Source organism: Microtus pennsylvanicus, chromosome 17, assembly GCF_037038515.1.
Source record: "Microtus pennsylvanicus isolate mMicPen1 chromosome 17, mMicPen1.hap1, whole genome shotgun sequence".
Taxonomy (NCBI): Eukaryota; Metazoa; Chordata; class Mammalia; order Rodentia; family Cricetidae; genus Microtus; species Microtus pennsylvanicus.
This window is the reverse complement of record NC_134595.1, coordinates 10,432,943-10,440,310: the sequence shown is the minus strand read 5'-3', so window position 1 is coordinate 10,440,310 and position 7,368 is coordinate 10,432,943. Positions and strand designations below refer to the sequence as shown.

Genomic DNA, 7,368 nt, shown 5'->3' with positions numbered 1-7,368 from the left:
GAGTCCTCATTACGAGGAAGTGTGCGGCTGCACCATGTTGACGTCATTACGAGGAAGTGTGAAATGGCATCATGTTGATATCATTACAAGAAAGTGTGAGGCTGGCACCATGTTGACGTCATTACAAGAAAGTGTGAGGCTGGCACCATGTTGACGTCATTACGAGATAGTGTGAGGCTGCACCATGTTGACGTCATTACGAGATAGTGTGAGGCTGCACCATGTTGACGTCATTACGAGATAGTGTGAGGCTGCACCATGTTGACGTCATTACGAGATAGTGTGAGGCTGCACCATGTTGACGTCATTACGAGATAGTGTGAGGCTGCACCATGTTGACGTCATTACGAGATAGTGTGAGGCTGCACCATGTTGACGTCATTACGAGGAAGTGTGAGGCTGGCACCATGTTGACGTCATTACGAGATAGTGTGAGGCTTCACCATGTTGACGTCATTACGAGATAGTGTGAGGCTGCACCATGTTGACGTCATTACGAGGAAGTGTGAGGCTGCACCATGTTGATATCATTACAAGAAAGTGTGAGGCTGCACCATGTTGACATCATTACTAGAAAGTGTGAGGCTGCACCATGTTGACGTCATTACGAGAAAGTGTGAAATGGCATCATGTTGATATCATTACAAGAAAGTGTGAGGCTGGCACCATGTTGACGTCATTACGAGGAAGTGTGAGGCTGGCACCATGTTGACGTCATTACGAGATAGTGTGAGGCTGCACCATGTTGACGTCATTACGAGGAAGTGTGAGGCTGGCACCATGTTGACGTCATTACGAGATAGTGTGAGGCTGCACCATGTTGACGTCATTACGAGGAAGTGTGAGGCTGCACCATGTTGACGTCATTACGAGGAAGTGTGAGGCTGGCACCATGTTGACGTCATTACGAGACAGTGTGAGGCTGCACCATGTTGACGTCATTACGAGGAAGTGTGAGGCTGGCACCATGTTGACGTCATTACGAGGAAGTGTGAGGCTGCACCATGTTGACGTCATTACGAGGAAGTGTGAGGCTGGCACCATGTTGACGTCATTACGAGACAGTGTGAGGCTGCACCATGTTGACGTCATTACGAGGAAGTGTGAGGCTGGCACCATGTTGGCATCAATACAAGGAAGTGTGAGACAGACTGACGCCATGTTGACACCTACCATTCAAAATGGTTCAGTTCTGTTGAGCCCAGAACTGCGGAATTACAAAAATGAGGACAGGCATCCCACCTCCGGAAAGACTGGAAACTACTCTACAAATATCCTAGATGGAGTCCTAGAAACCCATGGAAGGTAGAGGTGTGTGAGGACTGGGTTTTCCTGGGGAAGCAAGGCCTGTGCTTACATTTCAATCCCTTTTCCTCAGCTCCTGAGCGTAAGAACAGGTGCTTATGTTTAAGGTCCAAGGATGATTACTCCACAGTTTCCAACACTTCAAAATCATCAACACTAGGACATTAGGCAAAAATAATATATGAAAAACTTTTCAAATGTGACTATGAGAAGGCTTGTAAACGTAAAGACCTAAAACACTGCACAGTTCATATTAATAGGGCTGGAAGTAATTGAATGTCAGTGAATCCCATGATTTATAGAGTCCTTCATGCCCTGTATATAATGGAACCCCTTGGCAATGAGTCCTGATAGTTGATGAGCGTGATAGTGAGTTTGTTTCCAATAACCAACCTGACCTAGAACCTTCTATCATTTTTATAGTGATCTATTTGGTCTTATTTCTACCTGTGCCTCAAGTTTCCACTTTAAATTAAAGAGGGAAATCACACAATGGGAATTTTAGCTTTTTACTTCCTTCAGCTATATGACAGTTGCAAAACAATAAAGTGTCTTAGCAAATACGTAAGAATTGCCTAACCCAGCCACTCACTCCTATTGTATTAGAGCCAATATGTAATTTCAGCTATAGTGCATGCACTTATGAACTTGAGAACTCATGTTTGGTTAATAAATGATTAGAATTGTAAGAAAATAAAGAAAAGATAAAATGAAAAAAAAAGAATTGCCTAACCCTTAACTTTGAGGGTTTTATTTGCTTTTTGCACTTTTTATTTTCTTGAGGTAGGGCTTCTTCATACAACCCAGACTGAGTATTTGCTATTGAGCCAAAGATGGTGTTGAACTTGTGTCCCCCAGCCTCCACCTCCACTAGAACCCCTGTCCTCCTGCTTCTACTACCTTGCTCCTCCCGCCTCCACCTCCAAAGTGTTGGGATTATAGGCTTGGGTCTCCAAACCTGGCAAATTAAAACTACTTGAGAATAACTTGGACCCTTTTTTGGAATGCCCACCTTAATTCTTCAGTGGAGGACTGGGCACCAGAGTAAAATTGTAGGACCGATGTCATGAGCCAATGAATACCCAAAAATCCAACCACTTGTCTGTTTGAAAAAACAAACAAACAAACAAAGACATTTCAGTCTAAAAACCAATGAAGTCTAGAGATGCTTGATGCAGGCACACTGCAGTACTGCACTCGAGCAATGGGTTTCCCGATGTGTCCTGTGGAGCCTTCACATCTTCCTACCTATGCTTATGTCACATGGAAATAAGTTCATTTTGAAAACGTTCTGCAACATTGGGGTAGAATAATTCCAAGAATAAAAAGATTTCACAGGTGGAAAAAGAAGTCAATGCTCATATTACAGGTTATAAAGCAATAATAGAACTATTACAGATGCAATTATCACCAGAGAGAATATCAATACCTTTGAAGCAATGACTGAATTTTCTAATAAAAAGAAAATTTATTTTATGTAAACTATTGACTCAAGGAACTTCATAATTAGGATGATTAATAACAACATTCAAATCATGACCAAAAAAGTCTCTAGCATTTTTAATGTCGTTTTGAGAACGAAAAGAAAGAACATGTTATCTGTGTGATTTATACATGGAATTATTTGTCATTGAATAATTTGCTAAAATTGATCTGAATTTTCTGATTTGTTGTAGTTAAAGTCACATAGAGCTACGTCAACAGCAGTTGGAAAATCAGTTAATTTTTAGTACTTCTGAGAGTAAAACCATGCATATTTTACTGCACATGTGAGTGAATTGTTTCACAATCTTTCTTCAGAAAGATGGCTCTAATTATTAATTCTGTTGATAGTTATGAGATACTATCAAAGTTGGATTTTTAAAAAATCAATATTAAATGTAGTAACCTATATTTTTGGTTCATTCGGAACATGGTATCAAAGGTCTGAGACTGAGAACTAGAAATATAGGCTCTGACTTTGTCTCAGGCCATAATTAGCTTGTGGGTTTTTCAATAGTAACTAGATTTGACTTACAGTATTAGAGTCTAGGACAAATCTTTGGTGATTAAAGAAAGATATGAATAATGCCTTATTAAGTTCAGAATAAAGTCTTAATTTGACCTTAAGATAGTTCAATTGTTAGGAGTAACTGTCTCTGTTAGCCACAGGATGTCAGCCCCCAGCATGAGCCACAGTACTCATCCAGGATGTCAGCCCCCAGCATGGTTGTCAACCCCCAGCATGGACCACAGTACTCACCTAGGATGTCAGCCCCCAGCATGGTTGTCAACCCCCAGCATGGACCACAGTACTCATCCAGGATGTCAGCCCCCAGCATGGTTGTCAACCCCCAGCATGGACCACAGTACTCATCCAGGATGTCAGCCCCCAGCATGAGCCACAGTACTCACCAAGGATGTCAGACCCAGCCTGGGCCACAGTATTCACCCAGGATGTCAGCCCCCAGCATGGTTGTCAACCCCCAGCATGGACCACAGTACTCATCCAGGATGTCAGCCCCCAGCATGGTTGTCAACCCCCAGCATGGACCACAGTACTCATCCAGGATGTCAGCCCCCAGCATGGTTGTCAACCCCCAGCATGGACCACAGTACTCATCCAGGATGTCAGCCCCCAGCATGGTTGTCAACCCCCAGCATGGACCACAGTACTCATCCAGGATGTCAGATGTTCTAGAAATACAAGGCAGATCCATCCCCTCCCTGCTAACACTTGAAACTTTCTTCTAAATACATTGTGCCTAAGATACCCTTTTCCCTTTGCCTTCCTGATTACGTGGACTTTCAGCTAGCACTTCTCACCAAAACTCTCTTGAGTTTGAAATTGGTCCATCTGTGTGGGATCCATCTGCTACCAAACTTCTCTTTAACAATCTGCCAGTCGGACTTAATTTTGTAGGGACTCCAGAATCTACTCAGGGCCTAGCATCAGAGAAAAATGAAGGTTTTCTTCTTTAAGAGAGTGGGCGTGGCTACGCTCGTAACATTTCTGTCACTAATGCACCCCTTTATCTAGCAAACACATTACTGTTGTAGGTCACAGGGTTTGTAGCTGGTCGAGACTGATGGTTACCTTTCTTCTTTGGTGGTATTAAAATGCCTTCCATGTTCAGAGAGTCCAGTTTTATCCCATGCTTTTTCAGTCACAGTCCAGCTGGCCTTGGTGAGCTCCCAATAGATCAGCTCCACTGTCTCAGTGGGTGGGTGCACCCCTCGTGGTCCCAACTTCTTTGCTCATGTTCTCCCTCCTTCTGCTCCTCATTGGGACCTTGGGAGCTCAGTCCAGTGCTCCAGTGTGGGTCTCTGTCTCTATCTCCATCCATCACCAGATGAAGGTTCTATGATGATATGCAAGATATTCGTCAGTATTGCTATAGGATAGGGTCATTTCAGGTTCCCTATCCTCAGCTGCCCAAGGAACTAACTGGGGACCTTGGCTTGGGCTCCTGGGAGCCACTCTATCAATGAGGGCTGATGAGAAGCCAAGGACAATGGCACGGGGTTTTGATCCTACGTAATGTGCTGGCTTTGTGTGATGTTCACCTTCCTAGACACGGACGGAGGGGGGAGGACCTAGGACTTACCACAGGGCAGGGAACCCTGACTGTTCTTTGGACTGGAAAGGGAGGGGGAGAGGAGTGGGGGGAGGGGGAGAAGGGTGGGAGGAGGGGGAGGGAAATGGAGGCTGGGAGGAGGTGGAAACTTGTTTTTTTTTCCTTTTCTCAATAAAAAATAAATAAAAAATAAATAAAAGAATTAAAAGGAAGCAAAAATAAATAAATAAAATGCCTTCCAGAACCATGAATGCTAGTCAATCTGGGTGAAGTCTAGCTGGGCACCAGCCTGATTTCTCCATGTTTAATAACACAAATAAGTGTTGTCCTCAGAAATAGAACCTTACCATCAGGATGGAAAGCAACTAACAGCCTTGGCAATAGCCTGTGATATTTGGAGGTGCCCCTTTTGCCCACAACTCAATAGGATATAACCCAATCCCAGTAATGAAAGCTTTGTTTGATGACAAGAGATGGCCAGTTGGGACTCTGTCTCCCTCCTTATTTGGAGATTGCACTAGGATCACCTTCATGACCTCTGGAGGACTCACCATTTCAAATTTGAAGTTGTACTGAATATCTATAATAACAAAAATCACATAAAAACAGATACAATAGAGAAGCACAAAAATGACTTCCGGTCGCAGCGGCGCGGGCGCTCACGTGGGGTGGTTTGGCCTGCGGGTGCACCAGGAATAGTCACCAAGACTCAGAAAGTAGACCTGGGCCCACGGCTCCCAGAGAAGAAGAAAAAGAAGAGGAAGAGAAAGAAGGTGATGGTTACAGAGGTCACAGAACCAGAGACTCAATACTCAGTCTTAAACAATAATGACTATTTTGTCGATGTTTCTCCTCCAAGAGTCACATCCCCCTCCAACAATGTGGGTGAAGGACAGGACCCTGAGACATCACTGGGCAAGAGAAATAAGAAGAAAACGTCCCCTAGTGCTCACTTGGAGGAGCACCTGGAGTCTGAGGCCATATAGAGAGGACGGAAAAAGTCCTCCAGCCCTAGAAGGCAGGTTCATGAGCAGTCAGCAGAATGCCTCAGTGGAGAGAAGAAAAAGAAGAGGAGGAAGTCCTTACTACCAGCCACCTCCCAACACTCAGTGCTGAAGACCTCCCCAGACCCCAAGCATGCTGAGGAAGTAAGCAAAACCAGTAAGAAGGCCAAAAAAACACAGGAAAGAAAAAAAGGTTCTGGACATTGAGGCCTGTCTTCCCCAGGACTCTTGGATCTGTGAGGCTGGGGATGCTCTGTGCCCATGCTCAGGGGAGAAAGAGGGTGAGGAGCAGGTGGCCTTGGGGCAGAAAAGGAAGCAAGGGAGCCCCAGAGAGCACAGCACAAAGAAAAAAAAGAAGAAGACCCACCAAGAAGAAGACATGCTCGCAATCCACTCCAAGGGCTCTGTAGAGAGCAGCCTGAAGAAAGGAAATGAGTCACTCAAAAGCGAAGCTTTGGACTACATTCCCACAGACAGCCCAAAGTCCCATGGGAAGAAGAAAGTGAAATCCAAGAAAAGGGTGGACCAGCCAGACGGTGAAGGGCTGGCTGTGAAAAGGAAGGAAAAGAGGAGGAAAGACAGGGGAGCAAAGGAAGACCACTGGCAGGAGGAAGAAGAGGAGTCGGCCACACACCTGGAGGTGGTACTGGAAAAGAAAGGAAACATGGATGAGGCCTGCATAGATCAGGTGAGGCGGAAGGCCTTGCAAGAGGAGATTGACCGTGAGTCAGGCAAGACAGAGGCTTCAGAACCCAAGAAGTGGACAGGAACCCAGTTTGGCCAGTGGGACACTGCTGGCTTTGAAAATGAAGAGCAGAAGCTGAACTTCCTGAAGCTTATGGGCGGCTTTAAGCATCTGTCCCCGTCATTCAGCCGCTCTCCCAGCATGACTAGCAGGCACAATATGGCCCTGGACAAGAAGTCTTCAGACACACTCCAGCAGAATCTGCAGCAGGACTATGACTGGGCCATGAGCTGGAAGTCCAGCCATGGGGCTGGCCTGGGCTTCTCCTCTGAGGCTCGCAAGGTCTTCTACATTGACTAGAACGCCTCCAAGTCTATTAAGTTGCAAGATTAAACTTTATTTCCCTGTTCCTAAAACTGCGTTTCTTGATCAGTTTTCTATCTGCCAAGCTGGCTTGGATTAGTCACCTGCAGATATTGAGGACCACTGGTGATGAGTTTTGGATGAGCAGGTGGAAGCTGCTTATGTCAGGAACCAGTACCAGTGGCTAAACTTCCTATTTTCTGTTCTAAAACTTCCACCTCCTTGGGTGAAAGTGTTTTAAGTAATAGTAGCTAGCAGCTGTTGGCATATGCAGGGCCCTGACTAAGGTGTTTTCATTACATTGATGTATTTAAACCTAATTATGGAATGGGTGCTATTCTCATCACCTCTTAAGTTCAGGGATAAAGTAATAAAATGCCCAGGGTCACCTCCGCTAAGTGCCATCAAGAGTACGTCACACAGCTTCACTCAGTGATCAGTGAATGGAGAAAGC

General features: G+C 45.0%; 1 pseudogene; it reads left to right on the top strand.

Annotated features, from left to right (window-relative positions):
• The first annotated feature begins 3,495 nt into the window (after positions 1–3,495).
• LOC142837152 (lysine-rich nucleolar protein 1 pseudogene) lies at positions 3,496–6,944 on the top strand (annotated as a pseudogene).
• Positions 6,945–7,368: the final 424 nt, after the last annotated feature.